This window comes from Lagopus muta, chromosome 4 (assembly GCF_023343835.1).
Source record: "Lagopus muta isolate bLagMut1 chromosome 4, bLagMut1 primary, whole genome shotgun sequence".
NCBI lineage: Eukaryota > Metazoa > Chordata > Aves > Galliformes > Phasianidae > Lagopus > Lagopus muta.
Window position 1 is genome coordinate 19,866,769 of NC_064436.1, and position 25,338 is coordinate 19,892,106.

The 25,338-nt window shown below is 40.7% G+C and overlaps 1 long non-coding RNA gene across 5 annotated transcripts in view; it reads right to left on the reverse strand.

Annotated features, from left to right (window-relative positions):
• LOC125692101 (uncharacterized) overlaps window positions 1-25,338 on the reverse strand; it is a 208,112-nt gene that overhangs the window by 52,255 nt on the left and 130,519 nt on the right. For all 5 annotated transcript variants that reach the window (XR_007376454.1, XR_007376453.1, XR_007376450.1 and 2 more), the window contains one exon: window positions 22,811-22,957. This is a non-coding gene — a long non-coding RNA (uncharacterized LOC125692101). The remainder of the gene's footprint in view (window positions 1-22,810; window positions 22,958-25,338) is intronic.

Here is a 25,338-nt window from a genome sequence, read left to right on the forward strand (position 1 = left end):
CAGAGAGAAACCATCTTCCTTTATTATCATTCCCCTCCATTTCTTCTTACTCCTGCTCTTTTCCTTGTGGCTGAAACAAAACCATGTCATCACGAGCTGGAAAACTGCTTCACTCCCCATGAAGGGCAACACATGGCAGCTGGTGCATGCCAGCAGCCACCAGAAGCTGATGGGAAGCACAGATTTAGCAGGTGAGACCAAGGGGCGTCCAGGGCAGCATAGCTGCTAGGGTGCTGCCTCCACCTCTGCTTTTTCACCACCTCCATCTTTACTCTTCTCCCCAAGCATAACCTTTTCATTTGTTGCTTTGGACATGGCAGAGTTTTGTAGCAGTGCTTTCACTCAGTACCTTCAAAGGGGCCCGGGGCAACTGAAATCAGAGGGAAGCAAAATCTACAGCAACCAAAGTGGCAGCTGCCGGAGCCTTTTGTGTAATTGTTCTTCAGGCTTCAGAGGAGAAATATCTCATAAAATACAGCCATGTATGTTTGTACCCAGTAGATGCATGCCACTTAAGGAAGGAAAACTTGTTCATTTCTGCTTTTCACAAGAAAAATGACAAGATCCCATAAGAAACATAGTGTTACATTTTTCAAATTCATTTTATGTATAAAAATCTGTTCTGGCAACATGCCTATGTTGTCTTTTTTTCATATGATTTGTAACACTGTGGGACAGTGATGACAGAATAGAGTTCCCTACTGGGAAAGATTACTACAGCCCGTATGTGCTAAAGCCAAGCAAAGACCATTTGACTGATGTTCAAAAGTCCTTGCCAGTATAAACATTCACGTTATTTTTAATAGAGTAAATTACTGTACTTCAAATAGTATTTCTGCCAACTGAACTCATGCATTTTGTTAAATACTATGCTGGAGGGCACCTTATGAAGGTCCCATCTGCAAGCCTCAGCTTATAAGCATGGATTAGCCTGGTCAGTGTGCTCAATTTTATTTATTTATTCACTAATTAGTTATCAAATGCAAGAGTTACCAGGAGGATACAACTCATTTACCTTTCCTCACATCTTATGGCTCTCATCAGTGACCATCATGCTGAACTGCAGGGCTTTGAGTTGTAGAACCACAGAATCATTAAGATTGGAAAAGACCACTAAGGTCACCAAGTCCAGCCATCAACCCAACACCACCACACCAACTAACCCTGTCCCTCAGTGCCATATTTACTCATTACTTGAACACCTCTAGGGGCAGTGACTCCATCACCTCCCTAGGCAGCCTCTGCCACTGCTTGACTACTCTTTCTGAGAAGAAATTGCTCCTAATATCCAACCTGAACCTCCCCTGGTACAACTTAAGGCCATTGATGGACTGGACTTGGACTGGATGATCTTTTAGGTCTTTTCCAACCTTGGTGATTCTATGATTACCTCTCATCCTATTGCTGTTACCTGCGAAAAGAGGCCAACCACCACAGCCTCCATTCAGGGAGTTGTTAAAGAGAGCAATAAAGTCTCTTCCTTTTTTAATGAAGTTCCTTATTCTGCATCACTCTTTTACTTTGGTACAAATTAACTCCAGTTGAAAAAGAAGAAACAAATAATTTATGTAAATAAGGAGAGAACTTGCTCCATGCTCTCATCTCCACACAACCGCTTCCTGCAGTCTGGAATACAATAGAGATTCAAACCCATTTACATTTCCAAGCATGCTGTCTTTCACAGAGAGTTCAGTTGTCATATTAAGGGAAACATGGAGGAAAGCACCAGGGCGCTCAGTTCCCCCATGTTATGTTTCCCGTTGCTTGCCCTGTCATTCTTCTGGTCTCTCCTCCTTTTAGAGCTGAATTAAGTCTTGCAGAATGCCTCCAGGCAGTGTCTAGCTTGCCTCTGCCTAAGCCCCATGCAGCACTTCCGGCCCCATCCTCACTGTCACCCATCTTTGGTGTAGCCCAAAAATACAAGGAAACACAGGCATTACTTTCCCAAAGAGGTTTACATGACTGAGGAACAGTGGATATAGTTTAATACAGAGTTTCGTGCTACACTTTAATCCTGAGAGATGTTCCTAGTGCTGCAGCCCTAACACAAAAATAATGATTTCTTATCCCAATTTACAAGTGGCATTAATGGTGAAAATGCTAAAACCCATCTATTCTCCTTACACATAACTAGCCTGGAAAGTGTTCACATCAATTTTTTCTGACTCTTATAACAAAGACCTGCAGTGACATCTGTGATTCATTTGGTAAAACAACTATCTGTGGTGACAGCTGATGTTAGCAGCATGGGCCACAGGTTTCTTACTATTAGTACTACTAGGATTTAAATTGGCAAGTAGCTCAGCACAAATTAAGACCGAGTTTTCCCTACCTCCCAGGAGCAGCTCTGTACAAATAATACAGATATACCTTGCACTTTTCAGCCTTCACTGCACAATGAACACATGACACAGAGAAAAGATGCTGCCCAATGGTTTTGGTAAAGGAAAGCAAAGAGATTGACTTTCACAGATAATTAACAGAGATTTCTGGCAATGCTTAGAAGCACAGCTACCAGCATAGCAATACACTAATTTTATCCCTTTAAGATACCACAGAGGATTTAAAACCTCTAGGACAAGAACAAAGTACTTGGGCACTTATTTGCCCCAGGTGATTACATGCTGTTGAATCTCTCCCTGCTTCATCAGCAGCTTCATTGGAACAACAGGACCATGACTAGTCCTTGTCCACAGTTTCTCCATGAAGAATATATTTCGTGGGTTTTTTTTTTTCTTAATTCAACTGCATGAAGAAACACTTATTTCCCAGTTTCGAGACTGAAACTCCAAGCGAGTTGAGGAGTCAAAGAACTTATTTTCTGTGGTTGAAATGCAAGATTGAGATTCTGACTTCTTTCCAAGTGCTTGATGTACACTACTACTGCTTGAAGCTGGACATATAAGGGAAATAATAGTAAGAAGGCAAAGTATCTCATTCAGCTGTTGAGCACAGACTATCACATGGAGGGGCAGTGGTAGTGGAAGGGGAGCTGGATGAATATGCTCAATGGCAAGTTTTGACTTGAGCACTTCAAGCTCCCTGCAGGAGCCCAGTTCTATGGCTATTCTATTCTGCATCCTTGCCTCTTGGCCTGAGCCCTGGGCATGGCTGCAACTGAACATCCCTTTCTCTCCCCAAGGCCCACAGATCTTAAGCTGTGCCAAAATAGGATTTCACTTTGCTTGTCACCTTGACAGAGGCAAGCAAGTCAAAATAAAGGAAAAGATGACTGCAGCTGGCAGTAAACCAACCACTATTTATTTTTGTTCTTCAGGCTTGCAGGGAAAAGAGTCTCCATTTTAGAATATTTTCACCAATTTAGTTAGCAGGAAACAAAGGCAGGAAGCCATTGCCAGTCTGCAAGGCAAAAAGCAGACCATTAAGCACAGCGCTGTACCTGTTAGGAAAGTGAGGGAATGAAGTTGGCCCCTGATACAAAATTGCATATTCTTCCACTTTCTTTTTTTTTTTTTTTAAAAAAAAAAAAAGCTTTAACAACATTTTTTCCTAAATCTTATTAAGTACATCTCCATAGGGCCCTGCAGGGTGTTTGACAAGCATAAGAGGGAAGTTCTGTACATTTAATCTTCCTGTACTTACACCTCGTTTGTTCCATTCACATCACTGAACGCATTTCACCTGTTAGGGTGAGAGCAGAGCAGAGTCCCTAGTGTGTTCCTCAGGTGGTTATTTCCTTACAGCTTATTAATGCACAGCAGAATAATACTTTCAGTAAGTGCTGGTAGAAGGATTAGATATCCCATGCAACCATCCATTTGCACCAAGCCGCAAAGTCCTTGTGCTAGAGAAATTAGAATAACAAACTCAAGAGCATTCTGAATCCCTGCAGTACTGCAGCCCTCACTCTGATCCAGTGGCTTTGTCTCTGTTGAGACACAGGAGCAAACCTAGCCCTGTTCTGTAGGCTCAGGGATTAAATTCCCAGCTAATATTCACAGTAAGGGGCCACCCCTGTGCTTGCTCTATCCTCTGTCAGCTCCACTTACTTATCCCACAGCTGCCTCCATTGACTTCTCTCTCTATCCAGGTGAACAATAGCAGAATCAGGTCCAGGCTTTAACAGCTTTTGCTGCCATCAGTAATGCAAGCAAATGGGAAATGCATTTAGCCAAATCACCATTCCTATCTTAATTTTGTCTGAGATTAATTCAAATAGAACTACCTTTCTTCTACTAAAGCTCCTAAAGGTGGAAAGTGTATAATTTGTTCCTGCTCATTTGTGAAGAAGGAAAAACCTCGCAAGTTAAACACAAGGTATGGAGCAGTGAACCTGTTATGATGTATGAGCTCAGTGATACATGCACAAAGAAGCTAAAATAACTAATGCATTATAGAAATGGGATATAATCTGGAAGTGAAATAAGTAGATGTGTGTTTGATCACCCTTCCCCTTTGGAAAGAGCACTGCTTTTTTATTACTATTTTCTGAAATGTCACCTCCATTTACTTTGAATTTTTTGTTTTACAAAGTCAGTTTCTGAAAGTTTTAAAACTGAGGGGAAATCTGTTAAACAGTAAAGCAGGAAAATTTATGTACAATATTAAGAAATTAAGTGTGGGTATCAAATTTTCTGACAAGAATACCAACTTTCCAAAACTACTTTAAGTTCTACCTGGAATCGCTCTTTCAGTTTAAACTGATGGCCAACAGCCTAAGGAAAAAAATCCTGGAGAGAACAACATGGGCCCTCCTCTCTTTCATACAGACAAAAATCAAATTGAAAACATTCCATCTGAAATCGTCCTAGAGCTGGAGTCACTTGCTTGGCCTCCACTCCAACAAACAATGCATTCTTACTCTGGATGACCAAATCAGCATGGGAGCTGTATTCAATGCTGTGTTGTCATCAGCATTCTCAAGTATTGACTCTTGTATAAAATTACAATGAATAATCATCCCGACTCCCAGATTTTTTATATTCATCTGATTTAAGGCAGAAGATACCAGCTCCCAGATCCTTCTGAAGGCCTAAGGCACTTCTCAGGGATGAAAAACAAACCAAAACAAAAAGGAAGTTACTCTTATTTTTGCAGAGGTGCAGCACTGTATCAGAAAGGAATCAAACCAGCCTATCTACCACAGTTTTCCATAGGTACCCCATAAAATGACATCATGCAATGACCTGATGCAATTAGGACAGCTGGAAAACCATGGGTCCTATGGAAAACAATGACAGTATCAAAACTGAATTCACTCTTTACAGCATATTTGTTGAGATGGTGGGTTTAAAAAAAATACCAAAACAAGAAGTGCATGGTTAGAAAATAACTAGGAATACATTTAAACTTAAGGAATTAGATTTTCTCGGGACATAATAACAGTGAATTGTGGAACAGTCTCCCAACAGAAGCAGGCAGGTCAAAAAAGTTGTCTTAAGATCTTGCTGGATGGTTTGTGAAAGGGTTGATGTGTCAGTACTGCCTAGTAAAAACAGGGATGGGACCTGATAGTTCAGGAGGTTCCTACATTAAGGGATTATTATAGCAATAAACAGACTTTGCTTACTGTAGGTTTGGTAATTACAGTCTTTTTCCACATTGAATGACTCCTTAAGTTCTTGACCTTCTCGTTATCTGTGAATATTACTTTTCTGTAGAAGCAGTTTTACTATGTCACTGAGCCCATTTCTACCCTGTACAAAGAGACCTGGGGCATAACAAGGTCTCACGCTAAAGCAAATTTCAGAATAAGCCTCTAAATGTAATCTATATGTCTAAATACCAAGCTCTCTCAAGTAAATGGGGCTGTACCCATTTGCCTCAGAAAGAGCTGAACCTCTGAACCACAGTAAAATTAATCACAGGGTATTATGCTAAGAACAGCAAGATATATTTTCCAAATTATGTCCCAAATACTGTGAAATACTTCAGAATCTACTACTATGCTAGAATAGACTAGGACATTGCTTGACATTCTGACTTATCTGCTAATCACTCTGGATGGCAAAGGTCTGGATCAGCTCATAAGCAGTCTCTTCAGGCTGGCGCATGAATGCACAGTAATTAAACAGAGCTATGTAAACACAAATCTTGTCAGGCCAAAAAGACTGATATATACATCTTCCTTGATGCATCTTGAGGGCCTCCTTTTCCCTGATCACCGAAGAGGCTATCCTAGAGACTACAGCCCAAGGCAATGTTCTGGATCTTCATGCACCAGTGATGTTGTGAAGGGATCACCAATCCTTATGGCTGGAGCATGCCTGATTTACAAACTTGGTTTCTGCTTGTGAGGAAGACATGCTTTTTTAAAAGAAATAAAAGCTACAGTGTCTTCTAACTCTTTAATCTACTGCCAAGTTTGAACACTTCAGCACTCGAGAAGAGCTAATAACAAAGTTGAATGTGCAGCCTTAATTATACTTCAACACGGATCATACTCTACATGTGCACTCTTCCAAAGGCCAGTGTTATTTTCTAGTTCTGTAACTGTTAGTGTTTTGAGCTAGAAAGTTTCTTTAGCACTACCCAGTTATGCTTTAAGCCCAATGATGCCTCAACTATGGACATTTGCCACTACATCACACACTTCCATTGCAGCTCTTTTTAATTAAAACAGATTATTTCTTCCAGCTGAGCTACTAAATCTGTTTTCTCCGAGTACTTGGGCCAGAAATTTTATTGCCACTCTTGCTGCAATTGCCTTCTAGCCTTCACTAACTTGTATTGATCTGACACAATCCGCATTTATAGATGCCTTCTGAATCTGAATTCAATCTAAAATGAAGTTGATTTGGCCACATTTTTCCTCCAACATACCCTTAAACAATATAAAAATAGCTTCAGCTCTTCTACAGCTCAGATTTCTCTCTGCAGCAGACTTAATATTAGTGCACTGTGACACATCATCAGAGTCAAACCCCTACAGCACAGCTGAACAGGATAACAAATACCATTTGACAAAAAAAAAAAAAAAAAAGTATAGTTACAGCCATAACTGCTCATTGCTTGTTATATCAGGTGCTGCTTATTTGCTGGTTCCACTCTCCTATACCAACCAAGCTTGACCATCCGCATACATAGCAAGAGCAGTCATCCCAGATACTTTGCTACTGCAGCTGCTGTGATGAACCCTGAGCTTCATGCTCTAGGTCACATCTCAGAAGCAGCCAACTTGCTTCATAAGCTGCTTGCTCTCCTCCCCATTTGTCTTCAAGGGATAAACATGCAACTGATTAATTGCAGAACAGAGAGGTGTTACAGCTTGTAGTCAAAAAGACCAAGGACAGGTATAGTACCACATGACTAGCACTTACAGATGTGAATGCAGTATAGATAAAGAAGGAACAATAGAATTAATCTTCTGACTTCTCTGTAGCACTGACTCAATTAAGTAAAGAACTGCTGTAGCCAAATGCTAATCAGGTGTGAGGTATCCAGCCTACACTCATTACCTTCAGATTAGCCCATACTACAAAGAATCATCTAAACTCAAAGTACTTTTAGCTTCTGGGGTTCTAGCCAACAGTAAAGGCACACAATTGGTACTCCTCAAGAGACCTTCACTGTTGTGCAATGATCAGCTCATGCTTTTCTAGAAAGTAAGATTTATGGGCTATTAGGATAAATACATGTAGTAGCTTTCTGCAGCCTTTTTGTAGCTTAGCATCTTACAACCATCTGGACTTGGACAGAGACAGATCTAACGTGACTTTGCTGCCTTGCATCCATCTCCTTTTCCAATTCCTTGTGGAGATGTTGGCTTGGCATCCCATCCTTTGAGGGATGCTGGATTCCTTGGCTGACCCGGGAAACAAGTACATAGAATAAATGATTCAGCTTTTAGCCACACTGGCATTTATGGAAGACATCTCATCATTCATCTCTGTGCCCCAAATGCTGATACCATCCACACTATAGGGTTAAGTAAATAACCAAGTAGCAAACTAAGAATTATTCTTAAACAACTTCCAGCTGAAAGGCCAGCAGGTAAACAAGTGCCTGCTAATTTCTACTAGCAACTTTATTATGCCCATTCAGCAACTTTTCCCAGCTTATAAGCATGCCTGACAGAAGCCAGGTTGATAGCATATCACTGTCAATATATCAACTACTTAAATCATCTTCTGTTTACAGATAAAACATTTGTGAGTGTTAATATTTAAGGATAAGAGTTATAGCCCATTTATTCTATAGCAAGACCACACAGTCCATAATGACAAAAATGCTTTATGGATTTGTTCTGCAAAAACTTGGGTCAAAAAGACTCCATACCAGTCTACCACCAACTCTGTGTTCCCCAGCCCATATCAGGTTGATTTGCTCATTTTAATGTGGATTCTCCCTGCTGGCCTCTCATGTTCTGCTTCTGTATAAAGGCAGCGTGGGAAACAGTGGATTCCAGGGTACATCAGCCACCCCCAGTCTGACACAAGAGAAGTGCTATTGCATATTTCCACCCATGAAGGACATCATACTCAGTCCTGAACATATAAATACTGCAATATTCAGGGCAACCAAAACTAAGACAGAACTTTTGCTGAATGAAACCACAGGGTGCAGCAGAACATGGAAATTGGCAGTGAGCTAGAAGCAGACGCCAAAAATAAGGGGAGAAAAATAGGAGCTGTTTCCTGGCAACAGAGCAGGATGCAGTGGTCTGTTAGCTGGGAGCCCTGCAAGTGTAATTGCTTGTGTGCAATCTGGACCATCCCACCTCTGTTTAAAGAGGTCTTGTGCATCTTGTAAACACATTATCCTAGAGCATGTGCTGGTGAAGTCTGCTTGGCAAAGGAGAAATTTGTTTTTGCTTTATGTGGTAACACAGTGCCCACAAAATCATTTTGCAATAATTGGAATTCCAGAAATAGCAGTATAGACAGTTAAGACCCTGTTGTGCAAGTGGTTTTATGAAGAACAAAAACATGGACAGTCACGTTTGTTACGGGTTCATTTGACTAAATTTATCTTTGTGTTTTTCAAAAGAGAAATGCAAGCAAAAATAAAAGAGACTCAAGTCAGGTATGAAAAACAAATGCTATCCCTTGGGGAGGAAACCACCTAATCAATTCATTCAGAAATAACCAGGTGAGGAGAAGCAGTTAGAAATTGAAGATAGTCCCTGTGCATTTGTTAATCCAAAATCTTATTTCCTCACTTACTTTGCTAAGTCTCTGACTTAATTTGTGCGAAGGAAATCCTTCACTGCTTCACTGCGTGCAAGACATACCATCACATGCTTTCTGTGCACTGTGCCTTCTGCTTACTATCAGGAGTAAAGCTGGCACCTTGCTCAAGGTGTCCATCACCTACAGTACTTCCAGGGCAGAACGAGGAATGAACACACAAAGAAACATTTCAAGATCCTGTCCTTTAATTTACTGTGATTGGTGGATCCAGAACTTCAGATATAGTTTCCAATTTTATATGAAATAGCTACACAATCCACTTCACATATCGTGATCGTAGTTACAGTGTGGGACAGTAGCTCATAGATCATTGCCAGGCTTCCTGTTTCTCTCCACATGTTTGTTCTTAGAATCATGAATGTTGGAAAAGACTCTAAGATCATCCAGTCCAACCAACGTCTACCACCAATACTGCCCACTAAGCCACATTCCTCATTCTCCCTACTGACTATCTGAAATATTACACTTCTGTTTCAATGCCCCTTACTTCAGCTCACCAGTGAATGTTATGCTGGTATACCACAACAAACCAAAAGGACATTTATCCTAGTGTGCATTCTCCAGTGGTGGCCAACATCAGACATCGGTGGCTGCATGCCAGAAGAAATATTTATGTACTTTCTTTCAATGATTTTTGGGATCAAAATCCCTTTACAAAGATACTATATGGCACATCATAACCCATGCTCAACTTTTCAGTTTTAAGTCTTTTGAGCCCTGTATGCTTCCATCATCCACAACAAACAGCTCTGCTGTTCAGCTTTCAATTGCATGAAGTACTTGAGCTGACCACAGATCTGTTCAGACAAGTGCTTTTTCCTTCCCTTACATCCTAACAGCCACTTACATATGCAGAATTATGATTCTTTCTCTAATCAATTTTGAAAGCATACTTTTGGAGCTCATAGAAGTAAAAACTCAGGACATCTGATCTGGAGAATTAATTCTGTTTGATGTGGTCTCAGCAAGATATTTGTATAATTTCTGCACTGTCACTTGATCAGTTTCTTCTATCTGAGTTGTACCTGCTGCTAAGAGAATTGCAAATAGAGCAAAACAATTTCAGAGCTTCTATTCATGGGGATGAGGCATTAACTTTTTTTCTTCCTGGCAAACATCATCAAAAATATAACTGAAAATTTTCCAGTAAGCTGATATTAAGTGTGTTATTTACCAACATGTACATCCCTGTTGGTTGTAGTTGGCAGGATTCTGATCCAGATTACTGTGACCCCAGTGAATACCCACCACACTCCAGGACTCAGCTTTCTTCCTTTTCTGAAGCATTTTTAGGTTACACAAATGCTAAGTTCTGGACAGTTTACTCCTGGGCCTGGATTTTCATCGCTCATCCTTTAGGAATGACAATCCTACTTAACTATTTCTACTTATAATCTCAACAAAACTGCCAGAATTTTGATCACTTTCTAGTTCTTTGATTTAAAGATTTTGCCTTTCAAAAAAGGTGGAGATAATTCTGAGGTTTTGAATGGTAAGGATTGATCTACATTTGAAATCTGCGTTAAGTTGGAATAACATGGGATGCAAATACAAAATACAACACTTAAAGTAATCTGTGAGCAGAAAATTGTTCTGGTGTAATTAGGAAGTAGGCTAAACTAAATCAAGCTGGAGTCAAACAAAAAAGACTATGAAATAGAAGTGTGTGTACATAGTGAGAGTTACTCAGGAATGTCCTAAAAGCCTAAATTCTTAAGTAATTCCCCACATCTGTATCTCAAATCTAAATGAGCTCACTCACTAAGAGATGGGTAACATGGCTAATTTACCCAGCTGAGAAACAGAGCACCAAATAACACAGTGGTGTTTCTTTTATTATCAAAGCAAGCTCATTTAAAGCTCAGCTATTCACACACAGTATTCCAGGAAGGCATACAGCTAATAGAATATGAGCACACACAAAACCCAAAGCTGTTAAAAGCTTGTGGTCTTCTCAGCCAGAAGGTTACTGCATTCATGTGAGGCATGGTGACTGGGTCCTTATTTTCCCTGCACATCTAACCTGCTACAGGGCTACCTGGGGCAGGTGAGTACAACAACGACGACTCCGGAGAAGAGCTGTTTTGCTTCTGCTTGCAGTCTGCCCAGCACAAGGTACCAGACATCATGCATTCTGGATTCTAACACCAGAATTTCCTCACATGGCTGTTGCTGGTCATCTTCTGAAACTATCAGTGATCAGTGGCGTCAGTCTATTTTATTCTGCACTTCTCTGATTAAGATTGTGCACACACAATCAGTTGACTGCCTCTTGATAGACAAGGGTCTGCAGGAGGATAATTGCTAAATTACAGTGAAGAACTCCCTAGAGCTTTACAATCCAAGCATACGTACACCATGGATCCAAATACTTGGCACACATTCATATCAGAACTGACTGATTTAAATGGTGTCAAATGAGAAGTGTTTTTAGCTTTTTTTTTTTCCCCCAGGGGAATTTTAAATACCTGCCTCTTCCTGGTGCTAATCTTCCTGCTCCAGTCTTCTTAACTAGACATCAGGTTCAGGATATCAAAACGAACAACAGAATTATTTAGAGCTTAAAATTCTGAATGCTGTCTAAGCAATACTAGGATATGATCTACTGTTTTTTGTTTCGTTTTTTTCTTTAATTATAAAGACATAAGCCTTTCTTGCAACCATAATTTTGTTCAATATCCATTGGTCTGGCTGTAATAACTTTAATTACTGTTATTATTTTATTAATTAAAAAAGAAAGAAGTGACCTAGAAGAACTGAACATTTTCATGGTCTATTCTGAGGCTACTGACCCATACTCAGCTCTACCAACTTAGTCCTTTGACTCTTAACTCTCAAACAATAAATGGAAGAGCAGAAACAAAATAACATATCTATATTTTAATACCAGCAACAGCCCTGCAGAATGAACAGACTGAATGGAGAGGGTTCAGACATCTCCAGTCAGTGCTGACTCTACCAACTTCTGCAACCGTTAACAGACCCATCTAATTTACATCCAAACAGACCAAATTTTGAGACATCAGTTAATGTTCTGATGTGGGAACAAACTATTTTAATAATCAGAGTTAGTTTTTGCAATAATTCCATTAAGTCAAAAAGCTTAAAATTATATCCAGCTTTTTTTCCAGTTACTCTTCAGGCATGTTCAAACACAGCTTTGGTTTTTAAGTCTATTGCAAACTGCTCTCAAATTATTTTTTCTTTCTTTTGGAATTAAGAGACTGGACTTTGATTTATTTGTATTGATTAATCACACTTCACAAAAATTGCTTGCAGCACAGAAATTCTACCTGTTATTTGGTTGCTAATAAACTAGGCCAAAGCTACTGATAAACGCTGATTTCTTTAGCAATAGGAATCAGTATATTACTTTAGCAAAAGAAACCAATGAGTGCTAGTTTCTAAAACTTTCTTTTTCAACTCTGCTTATTGTGTGAACAGCCATATTTCCCTCAGTGATTCTACTTCACAAGAAGCAATACAGTCACAGACTACTTATCTTTGCATTTCACCAGGTGCAAAGACATTTACCTTGGATTTTCACATATATTGTTTTGGAAATTGCTCATTATGGCCTAACAAGCAATGGAAGTTTGCCACATTTGGGAAAAGCAACTAAAGGTCAGCCAAAAGTCTCCATGATGAAGCTGATGATAGAAAAATAGGGACAAAGTACGTGGCAGAAGAGCACGCATGCCCAGAGGGATATTAGTATATATTAATCAGTTCTGGAAAAGAATGAATATGTATGCTGATGTACTGCGTATGCATGTAGTAACTCTTCAAGTGTAGAACCTGAACTCTGAGAAAACACACTTGTCTGAGGAATAAAGAAAGGCTGCTTTCTAATACCACACTGGAGTTAGAGACTTTTCTTCCCAGATTTCGGATGACATTACCATCAATAAATATTTGATGGTCATCATCCAAACTTCACACAACAAATAAACACCCTATAAATTACTAAGAAATCATTTAGGAAAAAAAAAGCTCACTTGTAAATATAAAATCTAGTGTTCTTTGGTGCTACAATACTGCAAAATGAATCCCTCTGAAATACAAAAAGCTGGTAGATCTTTGAAAAGTCTTCAAGTCATGATAAAAGAAGGAGCAGCAAAATAGCACCAACATTAGGCAGTCAGTCTAACACATCAGTATCCCAAGATAACAAAACATTTGGTTGGGCTCATAAAACTTGTTGCATGACTTGTCGTGCACAACATCACCACCACCATCTCCTTACCACTGTCACAGCAAGCAAAACAGTGTAAGTAAAGTAACAAAACACTGTTTAGATTTTAATTATGGACAATCCATTAGCACAAAGGATGAACAGCGGGTAAAAGGAATTTCAAACTCCCACAGGCTGACTAAAACAAAAGGTTTGCACTCTTGCAAGATAAAATGGTCTGTTCAGTTAATTAGATAATAATGCTGCAACTGAAGATTCCAGTCTAGCTACATATATATTCCTTTGCTGACTTCTCTGGGCTCTTGCAACACGTTACTTTCCTTTCATACATATTCCTGTATCCCCTCATGCTTTGTTGCAGAAGGATGATTTCCTTACAGTCCATACAACAGATAGTTAAAAAAAAAAAAAAAGCATTCTCTCTGATTGTTGATGACTGATGCATACCTGAAGTATGCACGATTATCCAAGCCCATAAAGCAGCTGCAAAAGTGACCCATCAAACCTACCCGAAGGGTTTAAGTATGTCAGTAAATGCACTCAGTTGCATCATCACAGGCCACTAGCCAAACCAAAGAATGCCATTTCCAGTAGTGCTCTACCTTTAAGGGCAGACTTACACAAGATATACAATTGCATTGACAGTAATTAGAGTACAATTACTCTTTCAGCTCTTAAAATTACATAGAATTATCAGCAGGTAAAAAAATACTAGAGACTAGAGTCCAACCTAATTTTGCATCTTCTGACATAAAAGTCATTTAAGCACTGTGACCTATAAATTGAGCACAATATAGGCCCAATTTCTACTAATCACTGAACACATAGCACCATTCTGACCTAGTTTTACCACTCAGTAAAGACTCTGTCGCCTACCAACAGAAAATAGAAAAATAAACATGAAAGTGCTCTGACATTCAAGAGCACTGGGTACACAAAATAAGTAACAGAAAAAAAATCATACTGGTTAGTGAAAAAAATTAATAAACAAGGCTTTTTTTAGCAGAATTCCATAGGAATTCTTTGAAACAGATGAATATAGCACTCATGTAAGTATGAATTGGAGTTATCAGAAGTTACATGCCCAGCAGCTTGGAAGGCATTGTAAAGGGCAAGTAACTGTGACTCCCAGAGGACAGACAAGGGAATGCAGTGAGTCTGGGCAGCCTTTCCTTACAGCCTCTGCAATGAAAATATTGAGACCTCTGCTGCTCTAATAAAATTCCTGGAATGGAAATGCTGTAAACTCAAGCCATTGGGAAATCAAGGTCTAGAAAAACCACCTTCCTGCATATGAGTCCCAGAATGTTTATTTCAGTTCTCTCTTCTATCAAATTGCTGTGTCCTTCTAATTGGTGCCCAGCTCCTTGTAGAATTACAATTCCATAAACATCTCATTGAAAATAAACAAATCTGAGCCAAAGCTTACTAATGACTTGGAGGTTTCAGGTAACTATTTCATAAGCTCCAAATAAATGCATGGCATCATTACGTGCAGCAGTACGAGTTTGGGAAGGCTGGAGAACTAACAAAACCCTTAACACAGAGGTACTGTTATTTAGGAAGTCATTCAGAAGAAGGACGGAGGATTAAGATGCCATAGGGAATGAAATAACACAGTTGACATCTTGCCAGATCAACTCAACCTTATTTTTGAGGGTTTTCTCAATCCTTTTCTATTTAAATCTGGTTGGCCTTCTTCCAAGGATGCAACCCACTAAATAACTGAAAGATTTCAAATGCTATTTCTTATTCGCTAGCCCCGTTTGGCTCATTGCACCATTGCACATTTTTAAAAAATTATTCTCCAAGCACTAGGCATCAACTTTCTGCTAGTACTTCAATTAAGCAGGTGTAAAAAAAGGACAGTTTATGTTTCTGTTATTTTTGTTCACCTTTTCTTCTGATGTCATTCCCCATCCACCCCGCCTCAACTTAACTTTATCATTACCCTTGGTTTTTCCTTATCCCTCAAAACCAGGCCAGAGCATCCCATCTCCTGGTCTTTCACATTACCACTTAATCCCTTCTTTTCAGTTGGCAAAATATTCACCCTATCATCAAAAACTTCCTAGTCCAAATACCACCACTACAATTCTTTGCTCCAGCAAATTGCAGAAGTTCTTTGATGAAAACTTACTTCATGGTCAGGCAGCAAAAGAGAGTCCTAAGCCAAAAACATCATCCGTACAAAAGCTTGCTTGAAGTTGTGATGATTGTTCCACATGGGAAATTAGATAGTGCTGAGGACATTAATCAGTTATGCACTGGTATTAATTTCTAGCGTCACAGTAAAAATTTCTACTCATCAGCCTTTCCTCCATGCTTTCAAGAAGGAAATCTTGAAAGCTGAGAAGCTGCTGTTAAATTCTGTCAGCAATATGCAGCACACGCTGTGCTTGGGGGCTTTACAGTCAATCATCAGAACCCCCCTAACTGTCAGCTACTGAAGTCAGCACAATACTTGAATTCACACTAAGGGATGCACTGTACTTGGAGTCAATGGAATAAGCCGAAGATATTGTCTGTTGCAAAACACCTGTGCTATCAAAGGAAGACAACAAGCATGGGAAAGTCTCGCTGCTCAGTGGTTGTGCTTGGGCTGTGCTGGCTTGGGAGGACCAGCCCCATGCAGGGACGCAATACTGCAGTTGCAAGGAGAAGGGACGGAGACAAGCACACAGTGTTCTGCTATGACCAATCCACAGCACAAATCTGAACGGCTGAAATATATCAGCACAAGATTTTGATTAAAGAAAAATAAAGAAAAGCCAATCTTCCCATACCCTCTTGGTTGATGTCTTTTACCTCCCATTAAATATTCAAGTGCTGCATCCAGCACAAGGAGACCCAGACCTTGATGGTTTCTTTGAGCAAAAATGCACTGCACCATAACGTTTCCTAACACGTGCTTTAAATCACGCAGTGTACAGCAAGCAAACAAAAGAACATTCAGATTCAACCTGTTGCCAAATGACTCATTCTGGTTTGGGTAACTCAACTCAGCACCATATGGGCAGCTTCTAAAAACATTTTGCAAACAGTATTTTCATAAACGCAAGATAAAACAAGCAAAAAGAAAACTGTCAAGTACCAAACTGAGGGAAAAGGCCAGAGCTTCAAATTCTGAACCAGAAATGAAACAAGATCCTCTCATCTTCAAGGCTAACTAGAATTTTTATTAGTCAAAGTGCAAATAGTGTTGGATCAATAGTAAGTACACAGGTCATGATTTTACACATTCCATGGTTGGTTTTAGCCAACTCAAAAGGCACCTGACTCTATTTAAATGGGAAGGATACCAATTAACCAAGGCCAAGCGTTCTACTTTTTTTCCTAAAAAAAAGCTATCTCAGTCTCTTCACTGGTTCTCACAACTGTTAAAGAGATACAGAATCATGTTTCCTTCTTCAGTAACACAAATTTCACAGACTAAGAACTCTTCTACCCAATTTGAAAACTTTCTTCAACCACACACTTTCCAACTCTTCAGGACAACCACAGAAGCACCACCCACTTCAGATTTAATTGCTTCCATTTATTTATTAGCAGGCCTCATAAAGAGCAGTTAGGCTTAGTTGGTGTTAGCAAAATGTCTCACAGATGGTAGCACCAAAGGGTTAAGAATAAAATACGTATGTGCTCTTCTAGTGAAAAAATGGTTAATTTAAATTGAATCTATAAATACAGATGTTTTCATGAATATAGGCATAATTCTATATAAATATCATATGCAAATCCGAGCTCATTTTTCACATGTTTATGCTGCCTTATGGTGCAAGGAAAATAGATGAGATATTTTACTGTTCAATGAAAGCATTGGAGAGAGCAGCAGCACATTCCCTCCCAGCCCAGCCAATAGTCCACAACTAAGGACACAATCTCCACTGCATCCAGTTTACTACAAGAACTTGAAGCCTTTTTGCTGCAGCCTAGATGAATGCCTTACTCACTGTGCTCACACCTGTCATAAGGTAAATGAAGATGTTTTCTTCTTTCTTGTTATTAAAAAAATCCCCCTACTGTCACAAATTATAAGTGATCTTAAAGAAAACTGCCTGGAGGAAGCTGACCTTTGAACAGTCACTTAGATGCCTGCCATACCATCCTGAAATCTATCAGCACAGCTGCATTGTAAAAGAACAACAAACACTCAGAAATAATAAAGTACATTTCAAGAACGCTTAGCTACTAAAACCAGACACTCCTCAAACCAATGCTGTTGTTGGAGTCCTGACAGCTTTTTGGAATAAGCATCCAAGCTCTGCCTGATTCCTAAAGGAGTAATGTCCTTCTACCTAAACAGCAGTCTCAGTTTAGTTATAAGTACCACCTTCAAGGAAGCTTGGCTTTATACTATCAGCAAAATAGAGTCAAATATTTAAATGAGTCATGCAGTCATACGATTTACTGTCTTCACATAATACAATACCACATCCCCAGAGAACATGTGGGTCACGTCTAGATTCAGTGTATCTAGCTTCGACATGCCTACAGCCTCATGGGGACCAACAAAACAGTTCTGTTTATTTTCTTCTGTAAGTAAAAATCTCATGTGTTTGACACAACTGTGACCTGTCTGTATTATTACTATTTGGAAGGAAATATCCTGGGTCTATTTATCCATATGACTACCTGAATGTAAAAATCCTATAGTCTTGTTCTCAGCTCTTCTTCAATAAAAGCATCATGCCTTAATTTTTTACATCAGGAAGTACTTCTTCTAGACTGTCTAAACGTGACACATCCTTTCAGCCTTTTCAACAAACATGAAAAGTGAAAATAGTATACAAGAAAAACGTCAAGGGTTTTCAGCATGCAATTCAGCAAGCTCAACATTCAAAAAATGGAAGTACAAAATGCATTAGTGACCATCTCTACTAAGCATTACTCAAAATGGAAGACACTGAAGTGAGGAAATAAGTTCCTCTTTATCAAAAACTATTGATCACTGCTGATATCAGGAGATCTGCACAACAGAAATCCAACTTCTGGTGTTGGCATGCATACAATCAATGCATATACAGATGATATAGTATATCTGAGAGCTTGGCTTATGTAGTTATTGTACTAGAGCAGAAACGAAGGTCACTCACCCTATCCTGGGCTTGCATGGGAAACTCAGCGGAGCAGATCTCCAGAAGAGATCCTTCCCCACTGGTAGCCAGCTCTTAAATAGGTCTAGGAGGGGTGCAGCCAGGCTGCACCCCTTCCAGCAGCACAGGTCGATTGTCTTCGCTGTGCTCCTGTGGCTGACTCACTTCTCGCCTCAGGTGATCAGAGGTTCAGGCTGTGATTCAGCAGTCCCCATACAGCATGGTTTGAGGTAAGTCAGTACAACTTTCCTGAATGAGGGAAAGGCAAGAGCAGCTCTTGAACCCAGTAAGCTGGCAGACCTGGGGGCAGCCAGAGTGCTGGAAGCAGTTTGGCTCACTCAGGTCTATTGAGTCTCTCATCTCAAGTGAAGTCTCCCAAAGAGTTGAGAGCTACAGTGGCTGCTGAGAGCCAGAATAACACACTAAAGAAGTCTGTGGGGCAAGCAGCATCAGGTGTCTGCTGAATGTATCCTGATGAAGTTATGGTAATATTAAAGCCTGTCCATCCTCCCTACAAAGGAGCCACTGATCTGCCCTTCCTTTTGTTGAAAAGCCTTCTGCAGGAACCTATTCCCAGGGAAAATTACTGCAAATTTTTGCTCAGATAGTGTGCTCATCACTGCTGCTTAAATGCTTCATCTCCAAGCCTGACTAAATAAGTAGTTTTACATCAGAAAAGATCTGCAGGAAAAGCAGATAGCAGAAGGAAAATACTACCTAGTTCTCATAAGAAGGAATCCAACTACATATAGAACAGCAGAGAATTATTTTGTAGATCAATCTGCTTGAAGAGGAGCTGGAGAAATCATTGAAATTACTTTTGTAGGTCTTTGAAATCTGTTATTATTTGCATTTCAAAAGAGCAACAGCTTAACAGAGGTTACTGCAGTTCTCTGCTCCTGAACTGTGGCCACCACAACTGATGACAGCAAATTCCTTGCTATCACATTGCCACCTTCCTGACCTTGTCCCAAACCATAACACTTCTGTTTTGTCAATTAAAATTATCTTGCAAAGGTGAAGTACGTTTATAATTCTGGATTGCTTGCTAGCAAGCTGGTGTGAAGTAGCTCAGTAAAAAAGACACCTCAGTTTCAGGACATTCTTGGTACCTTTGAGCTGTATTATAATACCAAGCAAAGTTCTGAATTTGACTGTGGCACGTGCAGGGAAATTCCTGACAGCAAGACCCACAGCACTGTGCTTATTTGCTGGCCTGCATTTCCTAATCCTGCCAAATCTGATGGATCGCTCTGAGCTGCTGCGTCTAGCAGCAAGGAACAGCAGTGACAGTGACAGGGAGCCCTGCCACTCCAATATAAGAGACAGTTCTTACTATTTTTAATAACTATTTCTTTTAACAGCATCTCTTTCAGACAGCAGCTTTATGAATCAGATAATCTATTGACACATATCAGAGTGCTCAGGGAGGCACAGGCGTGCTGTGAATCCCACAGCAGCTGCATTGCTTAGCATGCTGCATATAGCTGCCCCAGGTGGTTGTGCTGCTGTAGGTGGGGACACGAAAGTTGTGGCCAGCTGATTAAGTTTAAATCCATGTCAATTGATAGATTTAAAGTTTAAAATTTATGCACACTGCATTGCCCAACTGTTTTAGCAATAAAATTTAGTATTTGCTTCAAATCCACTACTCAATGCTCTTAACCTTCAGCATTGTATTTCTTCGGGGGTTTCCAGCAGCTTGACATTCAAAAGGACCTCTGCAGCAGACTGTCTCCTATTGCTCATTTCCCAGTGGCTGTTTAGGTCTAGGTGTCCTCTGGAGCAATTAAACCCCTGTGGGCAGCGCGTGCTGAGTGGCTCACGGACATTATGCAAAGCACTGAGGTGTCTGGCTCAGCTGCTCCCAGGAGGCCAAATTTACCCTCCACAGCTCTACTTTAAAGACACATGAGCAGATACTGACCTCACAGTAGCACATTAAGACTTTACACTATAAGGATGGAAAAGGATGAAGCTAAGAGACTTGTCTGAGGTTGGAGGACAATATGGGTACATGAGCATCAGCCTGCCAGTCATCTAGCAGCCTACACAGCTCCCAGGGTGCCATGAGACCACTCTTCATGGAAAATCCCTGGCACCCCAGATGTTTCCTCCCCACCCCAAAGGCCAGACCCGACAGCTCCAATTTAAAGCTCAGCTCCCCTTTTACAATAAATTCCCATGCAGAAGCCTCAGGAAAGTCCCTTTTCCCCAAGCGCCTCACTGACAGCAAGCAACAACACTGCAGCAAGCAGAGGCCATTAAAGAGTTATTACATTTAACTGCTGTGTGACCACTGGCTGCACACAGCAAGTAAACTCTGATACTGAAATAATTCCTGCTAACAGCTCCTTAAAGGAAGCATCAGTATTGCAGTGTCTAGACATTACCAGGCTGCCCTAAATTAGATTGCAAACGCCACTCAGCACCACAAACGTGTACTGAAGGAGTTAAAACAGTGGCTTTTCGTGAAAAAGGCTTCACAACAGTCAGCCTCTAACTGCTCTCAGCACAGCAGTGCTCAAGTTATGTGATGCTGGGGGAATCACCACCAGAAGTGCAGTTTGAAAAAGGGCAGAACAGAAGCTCCACAGCTCTAGTGGCAGACCTAATACCCTGGCCTTAACAAAGGCAAGCAGAAGGCAAATCCAGCAGCTCATGGCTGCCTTTCAGTCCTTGTGAAATGAGAGCTGCTGTAGTCATCTCCCTATTGCCCCAAAGCCTACCAAGGTATGTTGTACCAGCATAAGGACAGTCCTGGCCCTGGCACTGCTGAGGACAGGCAGAACCCACTAGGGCATTTCCATGCCCAGTGACCTCAGGAGTAGATCCTGGTTCCCCATTCCTCACCTTAAATCTGACATAGGGTTTTCAAAAGAGACAGATTGGCACAAGGACAACACTGTTGTAAGAACTACTGCTGTGACAAGCATCAATAAAGGCAGCAATTGGATCCTGAGACAGAGCAGGTAGCTTCCTTGGTGTTGCCAGCTGTCCCCATGCAGGAGCAGAGCCAGGAGCAGGTCCCCCCAGCAGTATGCATAGCACAAGGACAGTTACTGCAATACTGGCACAGGTTCTGGGTAACATGGCTGTCCACATGCAGTGAGTGGAAATTGGCAATATCTAAGTGTAAGGGAGCAATTTTCCTCCAAGGAATGTGCCTTGTGATGTGATTTGCAAGGCTTTACTACAGTGGACAGTGAATATATTAAAGACTTCCAACAGCTGTAGGGAATTGATATCCCTAACTCACCAATCCTTTGCTAGTTGCAGGATCAGCTATGGCAGCTGAAGCTTAAAGATGTAGTAAAAAAAAAAAAAAAAAAAAAAAAAAAAAAAAAGTAGTAATTGATGCTTGGAGAGCATGCCTACAAGTCAGCCCAGAGCCCTTTCACTTGGTTTGGAAGTTCAGCAGGAGGTATAACCACACAGAACCACCCTTCAGCACAGACCAAAAGCGTTACCGTAAGGCACTGATATTCTTTCCTCCGCTTGCAGTTTACATGATTTACTTCCCTGTAGTGCAGCACTCTTGAACAGTTGGATCAATAAGTGAAATCCTACACTATTTTGACTGCTCCAGTCAGAGACAGACAGCAGCACCTTATTCCCTGGGAATTAGACTGCAAAACATAACCTGCACGTATATTATTCATATGGAGGTGAACAAGTATTCAACCTTTTAAAGAAAAGCCATATGAGAATAAACATAAAGGAGGCAATGCAACATATACCAGTGATTTACAAACTCATTCCCACAGTCGTGCAACTGCTTTGCAATAGCTCTCAAACAACAGAAGCTCACTGAAAAGCCACAGACCTTCCAGGCAGGAAGCAGCCAAGAAAAGGATCATTCTTCCACTCCTCACCTTCCCACTCCAAATCCCCATTCCACTGAAGCCATCTGAGACAAATGAAGAGCACAGAAGCAGTACCAGTACAAGCCCTTACCCCAATTGCTCCTTTCAATACAGCTCAATACTCATAGAACCATAGCATGGCTTGGATTGGTAGGGACCTCAAGGATCGTCAAGTTCCAACCTCCATTCCACAGGCAGGGTTGCCAGCCACTAAAATCCAGAACTACATCAGGTTGCCCAGGCCCCATCCAACCTAGCCTTGAACACCTCCATTGCATTTTCTCATATCCCTGCCTGCTGTAAACCGTAGCAGAGCAGACAGTAACCTCCAACACAGCATATTTACCACATGGTACAGCACATACTCATGCCAAATTCATCTTCAACTGGACAGCGATGGAAAGCTGTGTCCTGTCCCTGCTAATGGCAGACAGGTCTGGTAGACATAAAGGCGCACTAGCAGACTAAAATATATTTTAGAAAGTAAACCAGTGTACTCACAGAGCTGAAGAGCAGCCTGAAGAGATGACTGAAGTGCCTCACCAGAACAATGAGCAGCCCCCCACACATGGTCCACACCTCATAGGTTGTGCCACACCAGCAACCTCCTCCACCTTCTCCTGGAGGGCATCAGCAGGCAGCATGTTCCTATTGTGTGGAGAGAAAACACCATTAAGTTCTAAACTTTTCAAAGACATTACAATGCCAGAGGTGCTCCTGGAGGTAAGGCAGGGAGAACAAACTCCTTCCCATCAGATACACTTGTGTCACAAAGCATGGGCTAGGAAAGAGACTTCATTTTCTTTATGCAAAACATTTTTAGGTAAGAGCAATTCCTTTGTCCTGGAGTAGTCATCATGATTTATATCACAACTATGATATTTGGAGTCCAAAGCTGGCTTTGCCTTTGCTTTGGCTTGTCCTGAAAAGGGAGAAGGAAGAAGATCCCTAAAGAACTTTGACTACATTCTCCCCATTGAATTTCTGTGCATATGAGCTCCCATCACCTCAGCAGCTTCCATGCTTCTCTGATTTCCCTCAAGGCGTAGTCATCCAAAAGGCCCTGGGAAAGCTCAGGTATATGAGAAATGAAATGCGGGTGCCAGCACTCAAAGCTGGCAGGGAGCCACATCCAACCATCCTGGCTAGAGAGCCAACCAGCCTTGCACAGGCTCTCTGAACTCTTCATGCTTTGCAGCAAGTGGCACACTTACACAACAACCAACATCATGCATTAGTTTCCCACTCTAAATATTCTTCACTGTTGAAACTATGAAACCTGTCAAATTGCAACTTCTTTTTCCTCTCAGCCCTCCTCTATTTACATCATGATTTTCCTCTAGACGATCAAGAGCCTCCAGAAATAACTATCCTTGGTGCCTCTGCTTTCACATTTAAAAAAAAAAAAAAAAAAAACAAAAACAAACCAAATCTTCCTATGATTTTCTTCGTAAATTAACTTCAGATGCAAAGCTTTCGTGTCTTTTCTCCCCCTCTCATTATTTTTATTATTTTACTTGAATGACTTGTTCAAACTCTCACAGGCAGAAAAATACTACAGGAGAAACTGGAGCCACATCTGCAGCTACTTCCTCATCCTACAGGGATCAAAGGTATTAAATTACAAACTTTCTAACTGTTCTGTTGCCCTTAGTTGAAGTACAGCAAGAAACAAGACAGGGCAAACTGTTACTAAAAGTAACTTAAAGTTTTAAGAGAAATAACCAGTTTCCTACATTCTCTGGTGCATCAAAACTTTGGTTCTTTGCAGAGAAGTAGGCAGAAGTCAGTAGTACTAATTACCATAGTTTAGGAGATCACAAAAGAATCCTTTTAATGTGCATGGCCATATATTTAAATAAAAGAACAAGCAGATAATCTTAAAAGTCTTGTCCAACCTTTTTGATCCTATGTTGGGAATGATGATGAAGTTTCTTAAGTGACATTTTGTCATAATCCTACAGCCTGCATCTGGCATTGCAGATGCTACACACAAGAACCTTGCCAAAACACAGCTAACAGTGCAAGTTCTGCAGCAACAACTCTATTTATGGTAAGTGGTCATTTTGGGGGGGTGGAATAGGGAGCCTCTACTGTTTTCAGTCTGTTTCTTCAGTAGAAACCAGTTTCTTCAAATAAAGTCTGGAAAAAAAACAACCTTACAAGGACTAGCGTGTGCAAAAAAAACCTGTTATTTTTTTCATTTTTAATAAAATTATTATTTGCTGTGGTAAGATACCCCAAAGCTTTAAGTTAACCTGCACTGGGGAACAGTGTGTGTTCAACTGATCACAAGCAGAAGAACTCCCATATAGAATGGGCAGTAAGAGGAAGAATTGTTGTGGTTTACCTCTCACAAGGTTTGTTTAGAAAAAAAGCAGAGATATATTACAAATGTACAACATTAGAAATGTATGTATGTTAGAATGTCCTTATAGTGAAATAGATTAAATAGAATTCAACAGATGGGAATTTATAGGTGAAAGCACAGGTACCTTATGGAATAGCACATTAGAGCAGCTGGTGCTATGGCTTCCCCATAGGCACCCAGTAGGAATCTGGAAATACTTCAGTGACTTCAGCTCTAAGTGTTTGCTGAATAGTAACCAAATCACTGTTCTCTGTAGGAAAATAATTGTCCTGGTTAAGTAAGAGTCATCTGTTTACTGCTGCTTTTTTTAAACCCTAGCTTCTTTCAGGTCAGAACAGGCACGTATGACCCACAGGCCTCATGCAGAGATGTGTCCCAGCCCTGAAGCAGTATGCAGGTACCCAAATTCAAAAGGCCCCAAGCAGCACCAGTTGCACCAGACAGCACAACTGCTGCCTCTGAAAAGGGTGCACTGGGTGCCAAGGACCTGCCCTCCTGTCTTTACCCTGCCACCTGCAGTGTTGTTCCAGAGGATGTGCAGGGAAAGAGGGAAGACACCCCTGAACAAAATAATGCAACAGAGGCAGCTGATGTCCCAACAATCACATCTGGAGTGAGGTAAAGGCCAAGTCTTCAGCTTCTGCTATTCCTGAGAGGC